The sequence below is a fragment of the Octodon degus genome, unplaced genomic scaffold, assembly GCF_000260255.1.
Source record: "Octodon degus isolate 3935 unplaced genomic scaffold, OctDeg1.0 scaffold00034, whole genome shotgun sequence".
In the NCBI taxonomy this organism is placed as follows: Eukaryota; Metazoa; Chordata; class Mammalia; order Rodentia; family Octodontidae; genus Octodon; species Octodon degus.
In genome coordinates this window covers 15937287-15942802 of record NW_004524610.1, presented here as the reverse complement: position 1 = coordinate 15942802, position 5516 = coordinate 15937287, and positions in this window count along the sequence as shown.

The following is a 5516-nucleotide window of genomic DNA, read 5'->3' as shown; positions in this document are numbered from 1 at the left end:
GTACTTTCGATTTGATTTGAAACTGTCTCATTGCTATATGTTTATCAATGAAACTTTGAAAAGAAAAAAAAATAAATAAAATTAAAAAAAGAAAGAGAGAGAGAGAGAGAGAGGGGGGGGGGGCAAGGCAAGAAAAGAAAAGAGCAGAGGGTAGAAAAATTACAGATAAATGGGATCTTTAATTGCAAAGTTTGTGTACCGTGGGTTGGAGAAGGACACATACCTTTTCAAAGCTAAACAAATGCAACCACGTTCATGCACAGAATAAAGGGAGAATGTTTGAACACTTTTACTAGAGAAGATTGAAAAGATGTCTGCTGTGCCATTCTAGTTACTTAAGTTTAGAGTTACTCTGTACTCACTTGGGCGTGACATATATGTACTAAGTTTAAAATTCTGTTGTGCTGTTTAAGTTTAAAATTAGAATTCTCACAAAAGTTTGTGCTCGTCTTTCAGATACCCACTGAAAATCCTTTACAGGAAAGTACATTTCCCAGTGTGCAAGCACATCGTGGGAGCATTTCCAAACATTTCATCCTGCGCACACACTTCTTGCATTTATCACGCTATTATGTTAGTGAAAACACATTTTGAAGGCTGAAAGAATAAGTCTGAACAGTGAGCTTAAGTTAGAGTTGATGTACATTCTCCTGTGAGAAATCAACTATTCTTTAAAAGATTTCTACTTTAGAGTACCAGGAGTATCACGGCCCAAAATGCTGGGAGTCAAACGCAACATCTGGGAAGGAAAGCTCCTTAGTCCTCACCAAACACTAACATCAGAGAGAGAACAATGAACATAGAATAAATGTGGCACCAGAGGTTAGCGACCATGTGTGAGCTCTCACATTGCACACGAGTGTTGGGCCGGGTGTAAAAGACTCTACGGCACTCCAGTTCATCTCAAAGCTCATGCTGTGCCCAAATACACATATGAATTTATATTTCCTACATGCTGTTCCTCGTTTTTCCTTTTATTTGATGAAAACAAGTGGCACAAAATTAGCTTTCAGAGCAACTACTGAGTCACTATAAAATTCTAATAATTCAATCTAATGCTGAACTCTTTAGTACACAAATTGATTAATATGTGAAGCTAGTGATAGGGGCTGTTCATCTGGGGCTATATTTGTTGTTTGCGTATCCAGCACAAGCATAGGATCTTCAAGCTCTGTCATCTACACTTTTGTTCAGATTACAGTGGCCACAGAAACTCAGGATCCTGATTAGAAAGAAGCAGGCAATTGCCAAGCTGAGCACACCCTTTGTACATTTGCATGCACCCGTCATTTTGTTTCTGTCTTTATCCCCTGTCCTCATCCCCCCTTCTAGTTCTATGGCCCTGATGAAAAAGGGACTCTCCTGCACTGCTGTTGGGAGTGTAACTAGTACAACCGTTATGAAAGTCAGCGTGAAGATTTATCAAAAATATAAAATGAGAAATCCCGTATGACCCCGCCATTTTCTTTCTAAGCATCCTCCCCAAGGAGCTCAAGACATCATACTGCAGTGACGCACACACACCAATGCTTACAGCAACACATTCACAGCAACAAAATCCTGGAAAAGCCCACACATCCATCAGCAGATGACTGGACAAAGAAAATGTGGTATCTGTATATGATGGAACACTATTTGGCTCTAAAGAAGGACAAATGTGAGACATCTGTAGGGAGATGGATGCCCCTGGAAGACATAATGTTGAGGGAAATAAATTAGACACACGAACTTGGGTGCCGTATGTCTCATCCGAGCTCGATAAATCGTGAGGAGTTTTGCTTGAGCAGGAGTTAGGAGGCAGGGAAAGCAGCAAAGGGAATGAGGCTCACACACATTGCCTATTTCTGCTGTCTCTATCCTGAGAGTCCCCTCCTTACTCAAAACTCCATCACCACATCCCAATTCTGCCTGGTTGTCTTATTCCCCGATTTCACTGACACAAGAAAGTGCACCCCCAAGTTACAAGCACCACTTCTCACCTACCCACATCCTTATAGGCTCAACACAAAACAAGCTGAATTGTTGGTGTGGTTTTCTGTTCAGCTATGAAAAGCACTGTGTTAACCCAAACTAGGGTTTTGTTAGGTAAGGATGATAAACAGCATTGCAGACAAGAGAAAATAATTATAAGATGAGAACTGTGACTCACTGTGCTCTTTATAGCTCAAGAAAGTATAGCAAGGGCCCTACTGGCAAAGTCAGACTCCTGCCAGTTTCACAGACTGGCTTGGTCTTGGCAGAGACTCCAAGAGGACAGAAACTGGCATTAACTTTACATTTATTTTATTTTATTTTGTTTTATTTTATTTTATTTATTTGGTACAAGGTCTCACTATGCAGCTCAGACTCACAGTGAGCCTCCTGTCTTCAACCTCCCAAGCATTGTAATTACAGGCTTAAGCGACCACGCCAGGACTTGGTAGCAGGCTCTGTGCATCCACGGGTGGGGCCAGCACAGCACGGGGTGCTGGAGATTGAACCCAGGCCCCTGTGCTTACCCAAGCAAGCACTTAGTCCACTGAGCTATCTTGCTGGCCCTCTAACCTTAAATTTAGAGATGTGGTCAAAACATCAGCTTCCCTCAAGTACCCATTCTACAACTGGCCTGTGAACTTACCCAAATCTTTTTCTTTTTAGTCTGCATCAACAATCGGAGTAGTATGGTACCTATTCAATACATAAAGTAGCTTCTGTTTTATTTAATTCTTTCACAGACTATCCTAAATTAAAGCAGGAAAAAGACTGGCTGCTCAGTTATCATATTTCTAGAATGAAAACCTTCTGTTTTAGCCTAACTATAATTAAAAGTATAAATCTATGTATACATCTCCAGTACACACACACACACACACACACACACACACACACACACACATGACAATCCACATTCAAGAAATGCCTGACGCTCACAACTTACAGGACAGGAGGTCTGCCTTGGCTCTCTGCTTCCTGGGGTTCGGTCCCTAGCCAGATGGCAGGCACACCCCAGTGCAGGAGTGCGGTGGAAGGAAGTAGTCCAGCTCATGACATTCAGGGAGCAGAGAGCAGGAGAAGCAGCTGGCAGGAAGGGCCAGCGCCACATGCCACCATGTCCTGTCCCACCACGCACTTCCTCCGATGAGGCTCCCTCCTCCTGACAAACCATTCAGCCATGAGCTCGTCGGTGGCTCAGTCCACGCCTAACTCGGCATCTCCATGATCCACACACCTCCAAAAGCTGGGCCTCTTGATGGTTTAGGTCTACGCCAGCTTTAAAGTATTTTTTTCAACAAAATTGTCTGTGCACGGCACTCAAGAAACCACATAAGAAGAGTTGCTCCCACAGGACCTGATGACACACATCCATAATCTTAATCCCAACATTTGGAAGAATGAGACAGGAAGATTTGGAATTCAAGGCCAGCCTAGGGATGTAGTAAGACTGTGTGTACAAAAAAGAGGTTGGGGGGGGGGGTGCTGGGGAGATAGCTCAGAGGAATAAGTGCTTGTCTGGCAAGCCCAAGATTCTGAGTTTGATCCCTGGTAACAGCAAGAGAGAGACAGAGACAGAGACAGAGACAGAGACAGAGACAGAGACAGAGACAGAGAAAAGTAAAAAGAAAGAATATTTCTTACCTTGACAGAAGGAACTCTTAATTTGCAATCTATAGGCATATATTAATGAACAAAGGAGGAACAAGTGGCAAGAAAGGGCCAGGTAGGAAAACCAAAGACAAAGAGCAGATTATTAGGCCTCTTTGCCCAAAGACATGCACTGTGATTGAAAGCAAGCCCAGAGAGACTCACACCGGAGAACTCGGAAGGCAGAAGGCCTAGACCTCAGCGGCGTTTAAGTGAACCGTTCCACCTCATCTTGTTTCTTAATTAACAGCAACAACAACAAGATCTACAGGAAAACAATGAAAAGACCACGGCATAGCCTCAGCATGCTCACAGGAGCAGACGGCTTCTGCTCAAGAAAGGCTGATGAGAGCGGCAAGCGCTCAGCGCGGCCACGGCAAAGCCCCTCAAGCATGCGGCCTCCAGAGCCCAGGGCTGCCGCGGAGGCCCGAAGGCGAGGCAGGCGTCTGCGCAGACATCAACCCCCATGAGACAAAACAGTTTTCTATAATCTTTCTAAATAATCTTGAGACCAGCTTGTATGGACCCCTTAGGACTGGAAGCCTAATAAAGCCCATGGCCTATGAAAGCTATTTATAAAACTTTTCTGAGAAGGTTACACAAATATATTGTCTCAGGCACCGTGTAACTAAAAGCTATAACCTATTCCTTAGGGGAGATCTGGGCTTTAACAGATCTTAAAACTATCTTTATATAGGTAAGGGTTTTGTAAAGAAAAAGTAATCCCATTGTATTTTTTTAAAACTTATGTGTTTAAATCTGCTGTGATAATTCTGTACTATCATAATAGCAACCACCAGCATGAATATTTTGGAAATCGGGTGAAGCACTTCACATACATCACCTCAGCTAGTCCTCCCTAAAATACTGTCAGTCTGGTGCTATGATTATTCCCATTTGAGAGCAAAAGAATTGAGGTTCCCAGAAGCGAAATGATTTCTCATCACGAGGGGGCACAGCAGGCGCCCACAGCTAGGCCCGCTGCCCACACAGCCCGTGCGTCCCAAGTGACCACACTACCAATCTGACACCCGGGGCTCCACCCCACACGAGAATCTTTGTCCTCAAAGTCCATAGGATGTCAAAAGAGATGAAAATTGCCACTGGTGTCTTGGCTCCCAGTCACTTATGGGGGAGACTCAGTCAGGGTTGTTTTATCAAAACAGAATTTTAAAAGGCAATCATTGTCCAAAGCAGACTATACACAGACGTGAGGAAATTAAAACGCAGAAGCTAATTAAAATGAGTAACAGAAAAAATAAGTTTTCCAAGAACATAAAATAGTAAAATGAAGATAATGGATAGCATACAACTCTCCGCTGTACAACGGTCTGTTAGCTTTCTTCTTCCCCGGCCTGGGTAAAGACCTTGGTAGCACCCAGCATCTAGCTAAGCCTTCGGCTTCCTCTGCTTTTACTTAGTCAACAACTTCTATCTCCCAAGTACTCCTCTAACAGACGGCTAAACTTCTCAAAGGAAACTAAGGAAGATTACAAGTTCTTTAAGCAAGAACTACACAAGTTTATTCATAGATACACGCAACATATACTCAGCTGGCACATTAGAGACGGTGCTCTTCCGATGGTGCCAGGGGAGCACCAAAAGGCCCTCCCCTAGCTGAGGCCTTATGGTCGTGGACTTAAACACAAACAGTCGTAGTAAGTGCACATTAGTGGTTTGTGTACGTACACAGTACTTTTATTGACCTGAAATCCAGGTTCCTTATTATTAAAATCTGCTTAGAAATTTGAGAAAAGCAAAGATAAGAGTCTATTGTTTTTAGAAAATTATAACTGCATAAAATGAAAAATTAGACATTAAAAACTCCACAGCTGTAGGGCCAAGGTCTTTATTATACACCCACCACTTTGTAAGTCCCATAAAAACCTCAACAT